The sequence below is a fragment of the Rousettus aegyptiacus genome, unplaced genomic scaffold (assembly GCF_014176215.1).
Source record: "Rousettus aegyptiacus isolate mRouAeg1 unplaced genomic scaffold, mRouAeg1.p scaffold_m13_p_2, whole genome shotgun sequence".
Lineage (NCBI taxonomy): Eukaryota > Metazoa > Chordata > Mammalia > Chiroptera > Pteropodidae > Rousettus > Rousettus aegyptiacus.
Window position 1 is genome coordinate 124,424,082 of NW_023416295.1, and position 23,873 is coordinate 124,447,954.

Sequence of the window (23,873 nt, forward strand, 5' to 3'; positions counted from 1 at the left end):
AATCAAAATAGATTCTTCTCACATTCCCCACATTCAAGTTCTATTGAGCCCAGCTCCAATATATTTCTCAGATCTATTCTTTTCCTTCCTTTAAATCCCCTCTACCACCTGGCTATATGGAGAAATTTAACATTGATTCACAAAAATCCCATTCACTATACATGTCATAAAATTTAGTTTTAGGTTTTTTTTTTTTTTCTATCAGCCTTCAAATATCTCCACACTTGAAAAATTCCCACTACCTTCCTGACAACATTCATAATAAAGTTATACAATATTTGGTGAAATATTCTGAAATTTTCTCACTGAAAAAAATCAGAGAAAATGGCTGAAAGATATGAACATTCACATTATCATGATCCATTGATTTAGAATGAGTGTCCAGCTCTTAGTGAAAATAATTAAGGCATACAAACACTGCTTTTTATTTTTTTTTTTTCTGATAATGAAAGAACATCATCTTCTGTTATTTTTCCTAGCATTATTCTTCACATTTAATTCATTTTCCTATATAAATATCCATTTTCTTACACTTTGTTATTGCACAGATGACTTTTCAATGGCCAGTGCTGATCTAGGACCCACTCAAAAGCTTAGTTTTTGACTGTATGTTGTTAAAGTCTGATTCCAAATGTTTGCAAATATGTTTGTGTTTGATTAGCTTAATCTAAAACTTCAAACAAAAAATAAGATAACTCAGAAAAGAAAAATCCCATTCATCAGAGAGCAAAATATAAGCTGATCTGTTTGGATCTGTATTTCCTATTAGATCACATAGTACTTCAAAGTTGAGATTAACTTTTCAAAATGTATCTGTACTACATGCACAGCTTCATAATGAGCATTCCAGCTTGTCTGGGAAAGTCTTGCCACTATTATACCTTCATTCTGCAGCATTTTACAGTAACGAGGTGAGACAAAAATAAATAAATAATTTTTCTTCAAACTTCCGAAAAATGACACACCTAAGAAATACTTCCATCAGAATCATTTCAGCAAAGATTTAGAGAATTATTATTCATAAGTTCAGTAAGAACTTAGGATCGTTTAATATTTCCCAGAATATCACTAAGAACACTAGTCTTTGCTGCAACATTTTTATAAATATATTTCATTCAACATTGTGTGCAGTTAACAAAAATTCTTTAGAAATGCAAATCCGTATATCCAAAGTACTTATACTAAAACACAAGATTCAGATAAGATAGGGCAGAGCTAAAAAATAACAATCATTTGAGTTCTGACGATGATGAAGAGAAAGAAAATGTTGGTAAGAATCTATCTATCTATCTATCATCTATCTATCTATCAATCGTCTATCTATCTATCTATCTATCTATCATTCTATCTATCTATCTATCATCTATCATCTGTCTAGATTGAGAGAGAGATTAAGACCAAGATTTGATACAGAACGATTAATGATATAATCAATTTATTATGATATTGCTGCTTGGCTAGTATTGGTTCCAGATGATTTGCTAGTAAATTTAGTTAAGAAATGAAGTGAATCTACTCAGATTAAAGATGGACCTTTCAAGTTCAATGAGAAGATAAAAATAGCAGAGAAGGTGGTCGACACACGACAGCTTCATGGTTTTATAAATCTTTATCAAATAGCAAAAAGCAAAAGTTCAGAGCCTTAGTCAAAAATGGAAAATTTATTTGTCTCCTTTTCACTGCAGACTGTTGGCAGATATCAGCTTTATAACTAGCTTTAAAACATAGTGGAAATTCAACTTAAGTTCATAAACAATATTTATGAACATTTTTGCTACTTAGAAAAATCAACAATGGTACTGAAAATCAAAAAAAATTATTGCTAAAACCTATTATATGGAAATAAATAAAAAGAGAAAAATAGGGAGATATTTTACATCATCTTTTTGACATAATTATGTTTTTAGCTACATAACACCTTCTGTTCCATGGTCATAGACGGGATGTCATCTATAAACAAGGAACTTTTTGGAGTTGGTAGAATTATTCTCATTACAACCCAAATTTGAAGGCACATTTTCTTAAAATTAAACATGTTATTTATTCTGAAGGGAAATAATTTGTCTTCGCAAATCATCTTCTAGGAAATTAAATAAAAATTGTAGCATATATTAAAATATATACATATTTTTTAATAGCTGAGCTAATGCAAAGGGTGGATTGTCAATCACACTCTCAAGAATCAGAGATTTTACCCAATAGTAACCTTACTAATAGCTTTAACAAGAGAGATAATCAAAGGGCTCAGCTGGAGCAGAGGGGTCTGGAACCTCTCATTTGTCTCTATGGGTCCATTTTTTCCACATTAAATACACACACACACACACACACACACACACACACACACACACAGATCCAGACAAGTTCTCCATGAGATTTTTTTCGATTCCTCATACTGCAAGGAACATTTAACATGAAATATTTCTATTTATACCTCAGAATGTAGTACATAGTTTAGGTGAAATTCTCTAAGGAGTCATGTCTCATAGGCTATGGATTTATTTATTACGAGTAATCCTTTAGCCAGAGACATCCTGCTGATCAGAGGTCTTCCTCCTAACAAATATCATTAGTTTATTTACATGGAGGTCTAGTTGACAAGAGCACAGACTATCTTCATTTCTTGCCCCTAAAGCATGCCTCATTACTTTAAAGAGAATAAGTGGAACTTAAGCCATCTCTGTATTACTTTCCTCAAACTAGCACTCTAGATGTTTCACATGCTGAACAAATGTGCAAGGTAGAAAGATATATTGATACTAAAGATAATAAAATTGAAATAAAGGAATCTTTCTTGGACTTTTTCACCATTCCGAAAATACTGCTTGTAAACTAACAAGAGAGACTTTGAAACAATGGATATTGATAAGTGGAGAATAATGTTAAGCTTGGCAGAGATTCATAAAAATTTCCATTCACTATAAATCTAGAAATTTCAGTATTGCCTTTGTTTCTTCTAGCAACTTTCAAATGTCTCCAGAATTAAAATTTTTCCATGAAATATCTTCACCAGAAAATTCATCATAAATTTCTATCGTACTTGATAAAATATTCTAGCATTTTTTCATCTAGAAAAATCAAAGAAAATAACTGGAAGATAACAAACATTACTTAGTCCGTTGTTCTAGAACAAATTTCTTGTTCTTAGTGACACTTGATTTGAATTATTCAAATATTACCCTTTTCATTTGCTGTTTTGTTTTGTTTTGTTTTGTTTTGTTTTGTGTCAATGAATTGGTGTTTCTTGTTGGTAAAATACCACACTTCAAATCTTTAAAAAGAAATTAGAATAACTAAGAACTAGCTGCTGATTTCACAACTAACTTGCAAACAACTATAAGTTTTCTCCAAATTTCTGCAAGACAAAAAGAAAAAAAAGCACAAATGTTTATTCAGTGTTCTTTGTACCCTTCTAAAAATTTGTACTTTAATCTTTTAATTACACTAATATAATAATTATTGTGTAAAAAATCATTTAGTAACAAATAAGTTAATTTTAATAAAATCAAACATTTGCCAAAGGTACCATATAAGCAACTACTAAGTTATATCATTTATGTAACATTCTACTTTATCGATTTGTTCTATTGACCTTAAACAAATAGCCAGATATTTCTCCAGCAAAAATGAGTTCATTTCGAAACAACAAGAATCGCAGTTCAGGACATGCAGTCTACTGGCAAACCGCACTCATGTTCCCAGAAACAAAGGAGAGAAAATTCTACAATAGAAGAGAACAGGAAGTTGGGAGAGCTTATGAAAAGAGTTCTTCCTGTTGGGCTCTGCCATTGACATAGGGAGTGAGAGCTCCTTCTACTAACTCTCTCAACTCAATTTAAATGTGATTTCTGTCCATTAGTCTTCAGTTTTAAAACAAAAATTTTTACGTAAATTGTATTTTAAAGACATAGTTCACATTGGTAAAGTGTATAAACTAAAACTGCTCAAATATAGTTGAGAAGTCACCATAATAATAGATATTATTTTTGTTGCACATATGTACTAATGGTGATTAAATGTAGCTATGCTATTGTGCAATACCTCTAAATATCTGAGTTAGCCTACTTAGGAATTGCCAGAAATACTCTTGCCATAAAAATTGCTAGAATTTATTTGACAGGAAAATAAATGCAATATGTGCCCTACAATGCATTTCTAATGGTCTATGAACATTCTCAGTCTAACCACAGACTATTAGTCTATTCCCCGATGGCTAATATTTCAACTTAGTATGTAAGACAGTCTTCTCAAAGTATCCTACACCCTTAGCAAGTATTTTCCAAAAAGCTTGCCAAAACAAAAATACTTATGCCTCATCTATTACCATTTATATATATATCCATATTGCTTGCTCACATCAGTAACATTCTACTTAGGCTGACTTATCATAATTCACAACATGTTGTCTTTTTTCATTTATTCCATCTTTCATTCAACAAATATTTATTAAGTACCTTTTAAATGCCATTAAGGTGCTGAGAATATAAAGATAAAAAATGTGATTTCTTTCTTTAACAAAGTAGTATCTGAGTGGATAGGCAAACAAATAAATAATAGGTTTTGGTAGGTACCAACACAAACTCCTTGAGGGGTGAGAAAGTATCTATCAGAGAGTTTACTCTAAACACTTGGGAGTTTGAAGGACAGAGGACTTGGAAAGTTTTTACCTAAAAATAAATAAAATCAAATTTTCATTTAAAAAATCAATCTGGCCTCAATATTAAATCTAGAAAGTCCAGTTAATAATCACAATCTGCATCTTATTAAAAGAAAAGAACCTAGAAAGGAAATTTATAAATATGGCAAGTCGGTAGAAATGGCCATTCAAACTCTCATAGTCACCAAATATCAGATTGTTCACCTTGCCAGAAGGTGAAACCAATGCGTATTCATCTTTGTATACCAAACAAATGCTTTTTGAGCCAAACTTAAGATAATATTTTTAAAACTGAAAATTTGAAGAAAAAATGTTGAATTATCTATATATCCACCCCTCCCCCCAAAAAATAAACAAATGATGTGGAAGAAATGTGCTTGTATCAGTTTCCCAAATGGATTTATAATTATCTTTTGTTTCTTTTAGATTCAATGAAAGGCACCAAATGGTGAATAATATCTATAAATTGGCAACTAAGAGAAGCAAATATCCAGAAAACACACAATCTTCAAAACTGACTACTAATTCAGAACTGGCATAATTTATTCAACAAACATGTGCTGAGTGTTATACTTTTCATTGAGCACTACAAATAAAAGATGGTAAGAATTTCTAATTTAAAGGAAAATAATAACTGTGGAAATTGCCAGTTTTTCTTTCTTAGACTTCCTACTCTCCCATTTTTTTCTGTTTTGTTGTTGTTATTGTTCAGTCTCTTTAGGCCTCATGCTGCAAAAGGGGATTACAACAAAACTTGCTGTAGGGCCAGAGAGATTTGATAAGAGGGTCATCACCTCCCTTGTATTAAGTTGGTTTCCTTTTGAGAGCTCTTCTACCTGAAAGAGGAAGCTGGAGGAATTAGCAAGATTGAAGAATAGGTTAGCTATGATGACAAGGTTTTTGACAAGGTTTTCTGAAAATTTTGGATGATATAGTGTCTAACAATGACTTGAATGCACATATGTACATTGTGCTATGGTTACCATAGCACAAAACGTTTCCCAAATAAGGTTCCTATGATAGTTCACATCAACTTTTGAGGCTATAGGTTGCTTGGCACACCAAGCTTAAATAAATTGGGTGATTATGCTGAGGTATGGGAGAAAAATGATTGTAGCCACTATGTTCGTTATGACCATGATATGGCCATGAAGTTAGCATCACAGAGTTTTAGAAGACTCATTCTGATACCTGACTCTTGCAGCTTTGGGGTGTAAATTACATTAAGTATATATTATGTTAGTGAATATCTGGCTTTCAATAAATACTCAAAAAATGAGAGCTATTATAATTATTACTATTCCTAGCTCTTCCTCCTCCTCCTCCTCTTCCTTTATTCTCCTCCTCCTTCATGAAGGACAATGTTTTAACTGCAAGTCCCAATTATTCCTAACTTAATCCAAAAATCGAAATGATTAATTTTCTGATTTTCTAGGTATGATAATGCAAACAAGAAAGAAACAATAGCATTTACCAATGGCTTAAAGATTGTAAATAATATTCAGCTCCCTCCTCTTCCAAACTATAACAGCCCAAGACAAAGACCATAATAAAAAATGTCTCGTGGTCATGGTAGTCATCCTGCTCTGAAATGGATTCATCCCAAGGTACACTGTGGTTATTCCTTTTCTTTTTCTTTTTAAGCCTGTAGCACTGGGGATATTTCAAGCAATCAGCTAACTTACCCTCAAAAGAAAAAAAATCAAGTCGTGGTGGATAGATGGTGGGTGGATCAGAATGTTGAGAAATATTCACCATGAGGATAAATGCTTAGACATTTATAAAAATTAAGTTATTATTCTTAGTCTGCCTCTTTTTTTTCCCTCTTCCTACCTCCCACCCAAGTTGAAACAAGGATTTTATTACCAAGCAAAGTTGAGTGTTGTAAAATAAAGAACCCAAGATCTGATGGTGGCTTATTTCATTTTTTTAAAAAAAATCATATGTTACAGCTCTGTAAACTGATCCTGTAAGATTCACCTGTTAGATGCATTGAGGCCCAAAGTAAAGATACCTTTTTGAAAATTTATGAAAATGCATTTAAATAAAATGAATTCAGAGAATGAGATAGTCCAGAACTGAGTCTGTTATAATGTTAGAATTCTCACCATAAATTCTAACCATATGCTATTTTACAATGACTGTATTATTTCAGCACACTTTGATATTAGTATCTAATTTATTTCTTATTCTTAATGTCTTGTGATGTATTGGGTATATGAAGTATTCTTTCCATACTCTAGAAGATACACACATAAAAGTAATGACTCTCAGAATAGTCACATATTTAGTAGACCTAGAAAGTTTTATTTATTCATGCCTCAATTATTAATTGGACACCCAAATAATTACCAGGGATTATTCAAAGCACTGTGGCTATACAGGTGAGAGAAGGATTCGTTTTCTGGATTTGAATGACCGTTTCAGTATGTTTATTAGAATTCACAATTCTAAATGTGGTTTGTTCACCCATCATTTCAAACAAATTACTGCAAACAAGGCCTGAGAGTGTTAATATATATTCAGACAGCTGCACACACTAATGGGGACAGATGTGGTTTCAACAGTTCTCTGATTGTCTGAATTCTTTTTTAACACTGGTGTTAGAGAACACTGGCCCACCTTTATGAGCATGAGATCACCTTAACATTTGCTGCCTATAATTTTGAATAAAGGGCCAGCCAACCCTGGGTGGGAATTGACCTCAAGATTTAGGTTTCATGTGTGTTCGTGCATGTGTGTATGTGTGGCCACCTGCATTTGAACTCATTCATCTCCATCAAGTTTAATAAGCTGAGGGAAGGGGAGAATCCATTAATGGAACTGAAAGTTTTTCTCTTCAAAAGGAACTTGTTAAGAAAACAAAGCAGTCTTAAAACACACACATATACACACACGTGGAAGCAAGATTTGGCACAACATAAAAAATAATAAAGCTGGAAACGTTTTTCTTTAGACTCTAGTGCTTATTAAACATTTAAAATAAATCCAATGAAAATAGTTCAGGTATGACTTTTTGGCAAAACCATAAGACTGTTTCTTAAACTTTAAACACAAAATATTTCCAGATATATTTTATGCCACTTTTATTGTCTGAAAAGTGAGCATGAAAAAAATTATCCAAATAGATAGATTTTGCATTTTAAAAATTTTGTATTGATTTTTAAGTTAAATGCAGTCAAATTCACTCTTTTTGGTGTACCTTTCAATGTGTTTTGACCCATCAGCCCCAAAGTTTTCTCATGTCACCCTTTGTAGTCTGCTCCTTTTCCCACCCTCAAACCCTGACAACCACCATAGCTTTACCTTTTTACAAAGAAGAAAATACGCATGCAATTATACAGTATGTAGCCTTTTTGGTCTGGCTTCTCCCACATAGCATGATTCATTTGAGATTCATTCGTGTTGTCTCAGTAACAGATTCACTTGTACTGGTGAGCATCATCCTACGGTATTCATATACCACAGTCTGTTTATCCGGTCCCTGGTTGAAGAACATCTGGGTAATTTCTAGTCTGGTGCAATTTTGAATAAGGCTGTCATAAATATTTGCACATAGGCTTTCATATGAAATAAGTTTTCAATTCTCTTGAGTAAATTACAAAAAAAGGAATTTCTGAGAAAAATGTTAAGTGTATGTTCAACTTGATAAGAAACTGAAGAATTATCTTCCAAAGTGTCTGTTCCATTTGTGTTCCATCCGAGAATGTATAAAAAGTTCAGATTCTCTGCATCTTCACAAACACTTGATATTGTCATTAATTTTTTTTTATCATTTAAAGCATTCTAATAGTTGTGTAGTGATGGGCTTTGCTTTAATCAAAATATTTTTCTTGAAATCTCTTAAGTAGGAGTTATTAACAGTGACAGATGTTCTCTGGAACTTATATTTGGCCCTGCCTATTGGCCCTCCTCGAATACCTGCCAGAGTAGCTGAGAGCCTCAAGCACATGCTCTAACAGGCTAAAATAACTCAACACCTAAGAAATAATATTACCTAAAAGAAATCCAACAGCTCAACAGTATATGCCATCTGAAGCACAAGTATTAGAATGGAACAACCAAAACTTTAAAAAAATCAAAATACCTGTATCAGGCAATGTGAAAAAAGCAAGATTATTAAAAGGAGCAAAGTAGAAATGTTAGTTATCCCAAATATGATAGTTGAAATAAAGTCCACAAGAGACAGGAATAAGAGTAAGAAGGAAATGGCTGAAGAAGGAATCAGTGAGTCGAAAAGATAAAATTAGTATAACAATACGACCGTTATTATCAGGATTAGAGAAAGTGTGTGAAAAATGCCAGACCCAGAGTAGTCATTTAATACGTGATAAATATACATTTTTCCACCTCAATTCTAGATGCCCTTTTGACAACATTTTGGAGAATAACATTTCCAAACGATCTAATAATTTTGGCCTCATTAACTTTGTCATAGGCATGCATAATCAAGTAATAAATTTCACTCTTTCACCTTTCTTCTTTAATTCTTACTTTCTCTCCCACTTCCCATCTGTGTATGCCACTCACATTTGCATGTCTCCGTGGCTGTGTGGGACACATAAAGGTAGGAGTTTGTGAGTTTCTGAAATCAGAAAGACATGGGTTGAATCCCATAAATTTTGGCAAGTAAATTAACCTTTTAAGACTCAGTTTTATAATCTGTACAAAAGGAATAATATTGTCCACCTCATAAGATTCTTCATGATGGTTAAATTGGATAGTAAATGCAAAATGTCTAGCACAAGGTCTGGAACATAATAGATACTCAATAATCAATTCCTCCATATTTTTCAAAACCTATATTGTTTCCAACCCCTGATATTGAAATTATTTAACTTGTGGAAACACCCTGACTCCACAATTAGAGATGTACCCTACAAGGTGAACACACTTGGGGGTAAGTTATGTTTGGAATAAGCAACCCATTGATTGACGAATTCACACTGGGGCATCATTTATTCATATAAGCCTCTTTTCAGAAAATGGGAGTTTATTAAAAGAAATGGAGAGATGAGAGTCCTGGATCGGAATTAGGAAAAGAATAGATAGAGGAAGAATATATGTAAAAAGAGAACTGAGTTCACTGAAAGTAAGATTTATCTATCTTAACTTTTTGTGTGAGAATGATTATGTGTCTCAGAGCTTAGCTTATAATACTATTCTTGTGGAATCTTGGTCTTTGGACAGCATATTAAGTTCATCATCATCAACCCTATTAGAAATGAATCTGTGCTATGTAATAAGGCTTTTCTTTTACTCCAATAATAAACACAGGCTTTATTCTGAATTCTGTGCTATGACAAGTTGTATTATTTTTCAACTTTATTGAGGTACATTAAACCTTTCCCTTTCCAAGGTGTAATCAAAGTCCTTTGGAGCCAATCAATGCAATTCCTGGCCCAAGTATCAAATGATTAGAGAAAAATTTGAGTTCTCAGTCAGTGACAACTCAAGTACTTGTTGTCAGTCTGTCAAGGTGAGTGCCACCTGTGCATTTATTTGAGAAAGATGTGGATCTAGGAATGATATATATGTGTTCTGTGAATCTGGTAATAACAGCCTCTCCACTGGCTATTTGTGTCTGCAGTATCACCAGCACTGCCCCACACACCTTGTAAATGTGACATGCTATCAAAACAGTCATCATTTTCCAACATGTACCAAGCACTACATTTGTTGACTGCTTAAATAATATCTAAAGATAAATTGATAGCAATTTTAAAATATGGCTTTCAAGATCAGAGCAATGGCAACCTTAATCGAATGTGTGTTTTCTCCTCTTAATTTCCATATTCACACAATTCTTTGTTTTATCATTTCACCATTCTGTGTGTAGAGCATTCGATTCATCCTGTCAGAAGTGCTTTTGGAAAAAAAAGAAATTTCTGGGTACAAATTTTGTCTATGTCATGAATTTCTGGAAGGCAGACAGTACATTTTATTTATCACAATATTCCTTTAATAACTGAGGGAGAGCCTATTCAACACCTAGTATGTTTCAGGCATTGTATTAAGTGTCAAAGATCTGAAGACAAGATAACTTCACTACCTGCCGGGAGGACACAATGAGAACAGGGTATATCCAAAACCTCTGGTATTTCTGGCAAAGTTGCAAATATCTAGGCTCCACTCAAGATTTACTGAATCAGAGTCTCTGGTGAGTGTCCTGGGAATTCTACCACATAAACTTTTGTGGGTTAGAATTGTGCCTTGTTCTTCATTTTATTGCCAGTGCTAAGCACATATCCTGAGAGAGAGAGTAGACACTCAATACCTACTTGTTAACTTTAATCATTCTACAAATATTTGAAAATATTGGCCTTCTATGGGCCAGACAAAGTTCTAGACAGAAGTCCACATTTTCATGTGGTTTATATACAAGGGAAAGGGGGAGAAAATAAACAATAAATAAATACATAATAAGACAAAGCAGTCAACACTATTAACTAAAGTACCAGGCTAGGCCTCCTTGAGAAAGTAACATTTGAGCAAGGACTTGAAGAAGGTGAAAAAGTGAGCCTAGTAGATGTCTGGGGGAGTAGAATTCCAAAAACAGAGAACAGCTAGAGCAAAAGAAGTAAGGCAGGAGTGTGCTTGACATGTTAGTGTAACAAGTATCCTCCTGGGCCAGGATCAGAATAAGCATGGGGGCAAAGAAGTCGAAGAGGCAAGGAAGAGAGAGATCATGTAGACCTTGTATGCCATTTTTAAGGCCTTTAGGTTAAATGAGACAATGAATTAATAATTGAATGAGCTAATGAATAAAGCTGCTAATATGTCATTTGGCAAGTACTAAGAAATTCAGAGGGTGCTCAGAGGGGAGCTTACTGTTATAGGCATTCAAATATTTGAATATTAGATATTTTCTCTTTGCAGTTATTAGGTGCATTTTACTATCATCAGTTTTGCCATTGGCTAGTGAAAATTAAGTATGGTTCTAAGAGCAGTGCTCTTTCTGTTTTTGTTTTTGTTGTCGTTGTTGTTGTTGTTGTTTTAAGGGGAAAAAATCCTCTTGTTTTTGCCTTTCCTAAATTAGCCATCATGGTAGAAGTAGAATTAAACCTCTGTGTCCTGTCCTTCAATCAAGAGTTTCTTCTATTATCTCAGGTTGTCTCAAGATACCCAGAATCTCTGACAAATCAGTTCTATGATTCCAAGGGCGTAGAAACAGTGGCCACTTTAAACTAATATAATGTTGTATATCAACTAGAAATTCATAAAACTGGAAAAAAAGAAACCCAAAAGTGGCCTGAAGTGACTTCTCTTTTACTGACATTCTCTACCAAGTAAAAATAAAGTTAAAAATGATTCTACATAACATTTAGTGCATTGATGTTTTCTACAGTACAAATTCTTCCTGTAGTATCAGGTATCATTCTTCAGGAGGTTCAGTCATGTCCATGAATGTTTCACACATCTTGATAAGATTATATAGATTACTTTGTCATAGAAAAACTACAGTTTTTAAAACAAACAACCAAATCAAACAAAACACTTGTCAAATCAGAAGCACATATATACACACAGCCCTAAAGAAACAACTTCAGAGTAAAGTTTCAAGAAGATCATGATTCCAGTTCCTATTTGCTTTCAGGAATACAGGGGGTTATCTGAGAATATACTCCAGCACAGATAGAAAGAAAGAGCTGGGATCCAGAAAAAGAGTGACTTCTACTTACAAAAGGAAGGAAGAAAAGGTCCAGAAAGACAGCTGTACAGTAGGTACAGAGTAACTAGAACATCTCAGAATTTTTCCTTGGCAGGACTCTTCAACCTGCATAAGATTGACATTTCAGTCATTGGTGAATCATGCCTCATTACTGTACAAGCCAACAGATGTTACTGGTACTGAGAGTAACACTATTTGGATCTTTCGAAACAAAACAGAAAATTCAATGAATTCTGAGAAACTTATAGGAGTTGCAAAGCTTTTATTCTTCTGACTGGTTGAAAATTAATAAAGGTTTGAAATTGTCTTGGGAAAACAACACCATGCACTCTTAATTATCTACTTCAATTAACCTTCAGTACTAAATGCATCCACACGAGGTGACTTCTTAACCTAAGTAAGAAGAACATTACCCTTCACATGTGTTGGTCGAAGCAACAAAGCTACTGAACTCTTCAGAAAACTTAAAAAAAAAAAGCAAGATTAAAAATACAACATTTGCAAACTGCTTAAAAATACTCTCAAATCGCATTATCTTAGGTATTTCATGTCAATGGATAAAATTTATAGACGAAGTATGTCATTTCATTCAATGACTATTAAATTTACCTGCAAATGTGTCAAAAGCCTATTGAAAAAGTAAAAAAGAACATGGTAACAGACAAGAATAAAGGAAGAAAAGGAAATGTTGTTTTAGCCTGATTATTTTCTATGAAATTATCAAACTAATTTCAGAATCTCTAAATTCTTTCAAGGTGTATTTAATGACAAATTATTCTATTTTATGATAATAATTATATTAGGATTATTAAATGTATATTTCAACTGCATGTATATATAATAGAATTATTTTTTTATATTTGACTTTAATATACTGCTGTATTTTACTTAAATTTTAAAGTTTTTTCTCATCTTTTTTTTCAGGTTTTTATAATGCTTTTTAAAAAATGATTGGAGTATTTGGGAAATCCAGTATTTTGTCTTGTCTAACATTAAACAGGTCATGTAACACTGTTCATTTTACTCTTTGTCCCATATGAACAATCCTTTAATATTGAAATAATTTTTCTTGGAACTACTATGTAGTGTTCTTTCTCATATAATGATTTCTTTACTCATACTATTCATACTGCACCTAAGAAATTATGCTCATTTAGTCATTTATAAAACCATCTATATTAGCAGAGCATATGTAAAATGATTATAAACTTATACAAATGAACCATGTAGTCCCACATCGTTACAAATTATTAATTTATTTGCATTACATTGATATGTTAAATATTTTATAGTATGGAAAATGTGTTACATGTACATTTGAAGTTTATGTTCTACCTGGGAGCAATCCTGGAAAATATATTACTGAACCCTCTCATGCATATTAAAAATACATTTTATTTCTTCTGTGATTTTTGTCATCTATCTTGATAGCTTAGAGTAAATAATCATTAAAAAACTGAGATAGAAAGAATTGACAAAATAGTTTTTATGTTTATAATCTGAAGTCGGCCACACAATTCTGACATGAAAAGCTCACCAACTATGCATTAGTAAATTCAAACATTGTAGTTTCAGGTTTTAACTTTATAGTGTCAATAAAAACACAATATGTGTCTAGGAGAGGTTGTTTATGAAAAAAATCTTGATGGCAATATTCAAAATATTGGTTATTTTCTAAAATAATGTGTCCTTTTAACTGAAATTAGTTTACTTAAATTTATAAACTCTAAAATTCACTGATCTAATGTAAAATAATATTTTTGGTGACAGTCTCAAATACTGACCGGTTTAACAAAATATACTTATAGAAATTACTAGGAAACAACATTTTCCTTTTCTCTAACATGATTCCCCATTCCTCCAGTTCTCACTTCTCTTCTTTCTTCTTCCTTTTCCTCCTTTCTTCACATAAAATGTGTTTGTTTGTTTTTTTCTTTCTTCTCCATCGTTCACATCCTTTTTGTTTCTTCCCCTTCTCATCTTTTCCTCCTTGCCTTGTCTTCTCTCCTTTTTACATCAGGGCTTTGCTTGCTTCCTTTAACTTCTTAATGACTGTTTCCCTCTTTCATTTTGTTATGTTAAAATTCCTTTTGGCAAAATCTCTCCTTTAGATACATCAGGGTCCTTGCATGAAATGCCTGGAAAATTAATTCCATGTACATTTTAGGAAATCTTGCTCACAGCTGCATTTTTCCATTAGAGATGGTTTCAAAGGCTACATAAAAAAACCACAGCCAAATGAGGCAAAGTTTAAGTGAGAAAACATGTGTGGAGCATTAAGCCAAGTGACAGGAACAGGGTTACACTTCTCAGAGAAACAGAAAAGTTCTGTAAATGTCTTTCAAATAAAACAAGAACATTTTTTGAGTCCTAGAAATAAAAATCAGATGGCCAAAACAATGAAATTTACAAAAACAAAATTCACATTTGGTTTGAAAGAGAATTGTAGCTCAACTTCTTAAATGGTAAACAGGAACCACATATGTGAAAACAACTTCAAGTATACCTGATAACAAAAGAGAGAGAAATCCGACAAGGAAATATTCCATCCATTTATTCCCATTTTTTATTGGCTATTTGATCATAACAATTTTCTTAATGGTCTGCTAAAAATCGTGCTGTTTATCAAATTTCCACTGATGTAGCTCATTAATTTATGACATCTTCTATGACTAACTCACGTATTTTCTCTCTCCCCATTTTGGATGATCTTTTTTTACTGATTTTTAAAACATGGCTAACATATAGAATTGATATAAGTAATACAAAATTAGTCGCAGTAAATTATTAAAAGATTATCTAATCTTTAACAAATTTCCCAATACATGATTGCCCTGAAATCTCAGTGAACCTTCTGTGTAGGTCATGGAAAGTACATAATGAAGTGCCATCCTTTTTTCCCTATAACTATTATACGTGTTTGAGAAGAAAAAGTGATAGCTTTCATCTCTTTACAGCTGCCCAAGTTGTAGAAGACCTTTCATACATATTCTTATTTAATGTAATTGTTTTTAAATCTTTGAGAGTAATAAAAGATACTATTCTGTGTGTTTAAATAGCTCAAAAAGAAAAAAGGACATTTCTATAAGAAAATTGATAGGAGTGAGGAATTGCTATAATATTAAATGAGTAATCATTTTGGCTCTGTGTGAATAAATGTTTACTGTAATTCTGAGCTTCACAAGTCAAGTAAGAAGGAATTGATAAGAAATAATAACAATTTCCAAGGATCTCTGTTAATTCTGGAAAAGAACTCTCATGAAGAAGTAATTGGGAAAGATATTAAAAATAAAGTTTACGTCTTCATGATCATTTTACTTTTCAGCTAGCCTGGAAAGATCAAATATGAAATATAACCTTTATTTAAAGAAATCTCTACTCGCTTCCTCCACCTCCAACCTAATCAGTTGAGTTGAAGTACTGAGTTAAAAGTACAAAGGAGCAGCCCTCTCCTGTAAACCTCTCCAATAACTGATGGTTAAGAGCTTCTTTCCAATTCTGTTCTGGAGCTGTTTGGAACAGGTCCAAATAGAAAGAACAAAAAGTAAATTGTTTATAGAAAGACACTTGAGAAGGTGAGAGGGAAGGGGTCTGAAAAACTATAGAGTGATAATGAGGTGAATCTTCACACAGGCAAAAGTTGAGAAAAATTAGAAAACAAAAAATTTCTACTAAATAACAACAGTAACATATAAAATGTATACAGAACAAATAGTAAGTAAAAGTTTTTTACTATGTTGAGAAAAGACACTTGATTTTGAGAGAAGACACTCAATATAGATATTTTATCTTTTTGTTCTTTTGTTTCTTTAATTTTAAAATTAGTTTATCAATATAATATGTGATTTAAAAAACCAAACAATGTTATAAAGTCAAAAAAAGAAAAAAGAAAAACTGCCCCGATAACTCTCCCGGTTTACCTAGTCACCAGGGGAACCCCTTTAAACTCTTCTAATGGTTATTGCTTACCTCCCTATCTCTAAATAGTATATGCAGGTTGCATAGTTCGATGTTATCTATTGCTTTTAATTAGGTCAGCTGAGGATTTTTAGTTCTTTTCCATGCCATCTCTATTTTCCATGTATGGTTTTATCACAATTTGGGGTTAAATTAAAATTCCACTCCTTTCTCCCTTACATACTTAGTGTACTATGTTATATACTTGTAAATAGATTTTTAAGGTTCAATCAGATTCAGGTTTGACTTTTTTATAGCAAGATTATCTTATTAGTAATGCAGTTCCATAAGGTATCATGATGAATGCATAGATTTAAACATATTTGATGCATTTCAGTTATGTTCAATAATGTCATGGAATATAATCAGCAAAATTTAACTGTGGGTAACTACAGAAAAAATTAACTGCTTTCTATAAAACATGCCAGGAAAGAAAAAAGAAGAAAGAAATGGCAGGGGAAACCTAAGCTGCAATGAATAGTCATTTGGATCCCATTTCAAATAAAAATATGGTGAAAAAAGAAAAATGTTTACAGTAAAAATGAAGAAATGTGTACAATGAATGTGTAGTTAATAATCTTAAAAGATTGTTGTTGACTTGGGGAAATAGAATGATGGTAATGTAGTTTTTTTTAAGTGATAATTTTTAAAGGATTAATAATTGCTGAAGTTAGGTGAAAAGTACATAGAGATTTATTACATCATTTTTCTAATTTTGTATATGTTTGACAATTTTATAATAAAGCTTTAAAAATTCCTATTCTGTACTTTTCTCATTATGACTATATAAATATTGTTCACTGCTCTGCCAAGCAGAATATCTTTATTTTATTACTTGAACATTTTTTAAAGTTAAAATTGCCTTGCTTGTTTTTTTCTTAGTTCTCTTTGAACTTAAAGCTGTTTTTCAGTAACTCTCTAAATGTTACTGAATGCCTCTGAATGCAATATTTCTACAGTCAAGCCTATTAGATAATTTATGGGTTTTTTTCTTTTCCTGAAAGAACTGATACTAGAACTCTGCCTTTTTTTTCTAATCTCTACTATTTGCTCTCTAGACCTAATAGAGTTTTCATTCTGAGAATTCTCTTTTCATTTCTTTTCTCTTGCATCTGTTTACTGCTTTTTTTCTCTCTCTTATTTTGATGGAGTACATCTTCAGAAGTTTTCTCAGAAAAGTGCATGAGATAATTTTTCAAGACACAGGTTGGTCTGATAATATCTTTATTCTAGCTCTGCACTATTGATGGTTTGACTGGGTAGAGAATTCTAGATTGGCAATAGTTTTCACTCATAATTGAAGCTATTATTCCATTTTTTTTGCAGTTTCTAATGTGTGAGAAGTCCAATGTCATTCTTATTCTTAATTCTTTAATTGAGCTTGTTTATTTTCTTTGAAAAAATGGTTTTGAATCTTTATGACTAGGAGTCTGGAAATTTATAATTGCATAGTTATGCAATTATTGCAGCACTTTCTCCTATCTTTCTGAATATACTGAGTATTTTGATTTTATGTTCTTCGAAAATTTTTATGTTCTCTACATTTTAAACTTCTTTTTCTGAGTTTATTTTTACTTGTTTTAGTATATCTTTCTCTATATCAGAATTTTTTTCTCAAACAGCAAGTGATCTTTGGCCATTTATTCATTCTTAACATTGACATTCTGAAAAGCTAATTAAGCAATATATCTGCATGAATACAGCTTATTAACTCTATTAACCAGTAGGTTTTACTCTAGGCTGATCAAATGATTGACTGAATCTTTTATTAGAGAAACCTGATTTAAGAATCTGCAGTATTTTTCTTTGGGATTGTTAAGTTTCTCAAAGAAGAATACACTTATCTCTTGCCATAGCTTGGATGTGGAGATGGGAAGAAAACTCTGATTGTCATGATTCTGGCAAGGAACATAGCTAAGGCTGATATAACTGCTAAATATGCTAATTTCAATGTTATCCCCAATGTCAACCTAGCATCTCACTCATAAAGATAGTTTGCTGTATTCTTTTGGTTATACTTGACTAGGTTCTTAACAGCAGTTCACCCAGTACAATCAAAGGCAGGCATAACACTTTCTCATTAGTAATCATCCAATTCAAATTGCGATTATAATATACTTAGGAAAAAATAACCATTTTCTTCCCAGTTAAATTTGGAAACCTAAATATATTACATGATGATAAATATCACAGAGCTATAGGATGTAAAGGTTTTATGACCCATGCTTTATACGAAACTCTAAACAAACAGTGAATGAATTAAATAATATTCACTTCTGCAACGGGAATATTTGGTGGATATAGATATTCTAAGGTGTTTTTTCAGATTGATGTTTAATGATATTTAAATGAATATAATAGCATTATAGTAGTGAATGAACACACATGTTAAGAGGAAAGACAAAAAAACTGTTAATTAAAGTAAAGATTTTCCAAGTTTCTTTTCTCTCATAATTCAATAGGCTAGAAAATAATGGTGTAGAAGTGTAATAATCTTTATGATCTTTACCCACATCAGTACTTATGTTATGAAATGTCTTTATGGCCTGAATGAAATCACTTTAATTTGGTGAACTCATCAACTTTTTCAGTATATTTCTGTTGATGAAAAGTAAATATCTAGATTCGGCCATAATCTATAAACAGAGCTTCAAAAGTGTGTGTATGTATGTCTAGATAGAAAGATAGGTAGATGATAGATAGGTAGGTAGGTAGGTGGATAGATAGATAGATAGATAGATAGATAGATAGATAGATGATAGATAGATGATAGATAGATGATAGATAGAGATAATTTCTTACTGAACAAGCCCAACTTAACAATCTATAGTCACCTCAAACTCAACTTATTCAAAATGAATCTGTCATTGTTTCCAGAAACTAAGGTCCTCCTTCTGCATTTCTTCTCAGACCCATGATGTCACCATCACTCACTCAGTCTTCCAAGCTAAAAATCTGGGACACAGAATTCTTTTTCAGACATCACACACACACACACACACACACACACACACACACACACACACACACAATTTATAAAAGCTGGTCACTTCTGTCTCAAAAATTTTCCCAGATTTAGTCCCTCCTTTCCTAAACTATAGATGCCATTATCATTAACCAGGCTTTTTGCACAGACTTCTTTTTAAACTCTGTCTGTCTTTAATACTGCTACCAGATTTGACTCTGATTGTAAAACCACATGTGGCACTCCTCTAATTAACGTTTCTGTGATTGACCACCCACCACCCAGAGACTAAAAGCACACCCTCTTTACACTCAAGACATGGCCTCAGTCTGTTCTACACCTTGTACCTTATACTATAATGATATAAAACAACCTTCTCCTTCTGTATTATATTTTCCTAGAACACAATGATTTTCCATTACTCACTGTTGTTCCATCCTATGTAACTAGAATGTTGTTTGCTCTCACTCCCCAGGTCTGGCACACTCCTGTTTTTTTTTTTTTTTTTTTTTTTTTTTTTTTTTGCGAAACCTGGAAAGATGCTTTGCTTATCTCCTGTAAGTAGAATCAGTTGTTTTTTCTTCCAGTTCTTTGTTCATACCTATGTCATGCCACCTGTTACCTTTGACCTTAATGCATTTAAATTATCTGTAATTTTTTGTATACAAACGTTATATAAATATTATCGTAGATCTTGTATTGAGGCCTCTCAGATAGCATAAAATAGCAACAAAATATAGTTGAAATTTCATAAATTAATTGGGTACTTAAAGCAATTTTACGCAATTCTATCGTGTCATTCCAGTGACCTTTGGCAACATTCATTAGGCCCATGTTAGCTGTTCAGCTATATTGTGCAGAAATAACAGAATTTTTGCTGAACAATTCAATAGACTCTGGTATGGAAAGGAATTTAAATAAAAACTAAGAGTCACAAGTAATTTTCATGAATGACATTTCTATGAATTTTAAATCTTTGAAAATTGAATAATTTTATTTCACAATCAAAACATTTTTTATTGTAACAGGATAAATTACCACTACTTTATAATATTTAAAATCTTACATTTCTATTCTTGTCTAACTTCTACTCTGCATTTCCAAATATAAAGGATTTTATTCATTTGTTTCCAAAAAAATGAAATGGTTTTCACATAGTGATTGCCATGCTTATATTTAAAATATCACCTGTGAACTGTTGAAAATTCAGCTCAATTGGAAAACCACATGCTGATTTTCTACTTTTTGGCCATGAACTGAAGTAATATTCTCACCGCTTTGGAAAATCAATAGTGTGATATAAATAAAAGACTGGAATCCAGGATCAGAAGATCTGGATTCAAACCTAGTCTTCATTATTACAAGCCTCATGAGCCTCACAAGTCACTAGAACATACATTCTTTAAGGACTTTCTGTTTCAATAATATTTTCTTGGTATCTCTCCTATCTTAACCAGGACAAATTTGGTTGGAAACACAGAAATTCTCCAATTTAAGTAAACATTTGTGTATTTTTCACACTTCTGTAGAGAAAATAGAAACCTCCATGAGTATTTTAAACAGAAAATTATTTTAATACAGGAACTAAATGCCTCTAAAATCGTTATATGGGTTAGAAGAGTTATAATGCCAGTAAAATCATTGAGTGTAAGAATTTAAAGCCATACCTTTGAACTAGGGGACAGAAATACCCCACTAATACCTCAGCTGCCTCTTAACATTTATGAAGCTGATGACTGGGCAGGAACTCAGAGTCTGACCTTCACCTCCAGCAACACAATGCTCTCAATACTCACGGCCCTAAAACTTATTTGCTAGCAGAAACAGTAGAAGGATGATAGCATTCATCTCACTACCAGCTTCCAAATCTTGCATTAGTGTGTCTAGCTATCTGCAAAAGAATCTAGAAATGTAGGATTTGGCTTTCTAGGCTCTGAAATTCAATAAGGCACATCAAAGGAGGTGAGAAAGAAGCAGAGTGACTATTAACCATATCCAGCCTGGGGAGTGTGAAGAGAGGGTGTCTTATAAGGCTCTACTGACCTCTGTGGCCTTTAAGGACAAGAAATGAAGATGCAACTGGGTACATTCAGATGAGAACCAGAAAGGAAGATCAGTGAGTGGAACTCATTGTTTCCCAAGAGCTATGCGTTTTTATCCTTATGCTTGCTCTTCTCCTCTATTCCCCCTCTCCCTCTTTCCTTCACACTTTTTTTGTCTCCCCTCTCCCCACAACTTGCTTACACACTTCTCTGCAGAGGAATAGGAATAGGAGTACATGAAGGTGAGGGAAAGAGGTAAAGTATCTTAAAAGTGAATAGGTGATGAATAAATAAACAGATGAATGAATAAACTTTGCATCAATTTTCTCACACATAAAGTGAAAATGATAATATCTGCTCATTTCTTTCAGGCTTGTCGTGAGGCTCAAATAAAATAACAACAAAAAAAAAGGCTTATATAAATGTTAGCCTTTGTTTATGAGACATGCATCATTTTATTATCAATTTAAAAATGTTAAAGTAGAAAAAAAGGTATTTACAACAGCATTTTTTATATGTTTAACTATGGCTTGTATGGCTATCCTATCTGACACTGGGTCTGCAATTCTCAGTAAATACTAATTGAATTGAATCTACATGTGCATTCATGTGTTTAGTAAATAGCATAGATGCATCCATCCATGAGATAGTTTTATCATTGTTAATAACAATCCTTATTATTTCCTTTTGTGAAACTATCTGATAATTGACTGAATTTCCAACTGTGAAATTCAAGAACCAATCCAAGTGTCACTCTATGGAACAACTACCTTATGACTAGTACATTCTGTTCATTTTCAATAGCCTTCAATTTATTCCAGAAATATGATTTCAGTACTTTCACAGAGCATTGAACTATAGATAAGACAGTTGCAGCCATAAAATTCTATATTTCTATTGGCACTAAGCAGCAATAGATTTTAGTACAAAAATTGAAGTCATCGTAAGACTAAGTTAATCCACTCCACACCTCTAGGTAAAGATTTCTTAGAAACCGAATAAGAAATAGAAAAGAAATAATATTTATTGGAGGACTACCTTGATCTTTTTATATAAATTATTGAATTCTGCGCATTTATTGAAAATCAGGACCTACGACAAGTAATTTAGACAGGCTTATATTTTTGTCTTTTAGATATTAAATGAGTACCTAGTATACGCCAGAAAATAGCCTTGGGATGTAATGACGAGCAAGATAAACGTCACCTCTACCCTCCAGGAACTTTTATTTCAGAGGATTTATAAAAAAACAACAAAGTACAATGGTCTGAAAAATGTAATATATCAATTCAGCCTACAATAGTCAGGAAAGACTTTCTAGAGAAAGCAACAGTTAAGCTGGGACGTGAAAATGAGTATGTCTGAAGCAAAGAGTACAAGATGTGTGGTGGCAATATGTGAGACTTCTGTAGAATCTTGTCTGACACATTAAGGCATTTTGACTTAATAAAAAGGGAAATGGAATACCTTCAGTAGAGAGGTATGATTAAAATTGCATCATGGAAAGATCAATCTGGCTGTGTATGGAAATGGACTGAAGTCTGCAAGAGTGAAGGTTCAATGGGACACTTGGGAGAAAGTCTAATAACAAAGGTAAAGTGGGATGGTGGCCTGTACCAGGCAGAGCTAGTGGGAACTGAAAGAAGAAACATTTTAAATGAAAGAATCTTGTGATTTGATAAAGGGGAGAGGTTATGGATGATATCTTTATCTCTGGTTGGGTTCAGACTACTAGAAGGATGAGAACACCATTCATTGAAATTGGGAAATATGAAGAAACAGAATTTGGAAAGAGGTGACAGAATATTGAGTATTTTGAGAGTGAAGTGCTAGAAGATATCTGGATGCAGACATTCAGTCATACTTCTCTTCAGTTCTATGAGTAGTTCTGAGACCTCCAGAGGGCTCTCTGAGAGGGAGACCATGGAAAAGTAAGAGAAAACACCTGCAAAGAGTATGTAGAGTGCCCCCGAGGAACATCAATATCTAAAGGCACCAAAGTCTAAGACACAGGCAAAGAAAAGACGCTTTGAAAGGAAAATATATAGTGAGGGGAAAAAACGAATAGGAAAACATTGGGTCATGAGACATTGTAAAGAAGTGTTTTAAGAAAGGATGAGTGACCAACAGTGGTAAATGCTACTAAAGAAACTAGTTCAAAAGAGAAGTGGTCAGTTGGATTTATTGGGGGCACTGTAAGGGGCAGAAGCAATACTGCAATGAATCGGAGAATACAGAAAGGAGAAAAAAAGGCAGTGATTACAGATAGATATTTCATAAAGTTTGACTGTAAAGGAAATGGAATCAGAATGATAATTGGAGGGAGCATTAGACTGACAAAAGCTCTCTCCACATTTTTCTCTCCAAGATGAGCAAGACATGAGTAATTTTAACTATTGAAAGGGAAGAATCAACATAGCAGAAATGGAAAAGTGGAAAGTATAGGACAGAGAAGATACTCAAATGAAAGAGGTAGGAAAAGAATCAGAGCCAGGTAAAGATATATTGACCTTAGATCTGTTCAGTCATTAACTCCACAAATATTTATTGAATGTTTACTCAGTTCTAAAGATACGGCAG

General features: G+C 32.8%; 1 long non-coding RNA gene across 3 annotated transcripts in view; it reads left to right on the plus strand.

The window, feature by feature from the left end:
• Window positions 1–23,873, plus strand: part of LOC107520993 — an 81,317-nt gene that overhangs the window by 52,428 nt on the left and 5,016 nt on the right. For 2 of the 3 annotated variants that reach the window (XR_001599479.2, XR_001599478.2), the window contains one exon: window positions 5,084–5,259. This is a non-coding gene — a long non-coding RNA (uncharacterized LOC107520993). Of the gene's footprint in view, window positions 1–5,083; window positions 5,260–6,092; window positions 7,450–23,873 lie in introns of those variants that run through there. The other variant, XR_004955759.1, reaches the window with a different exon arrangement.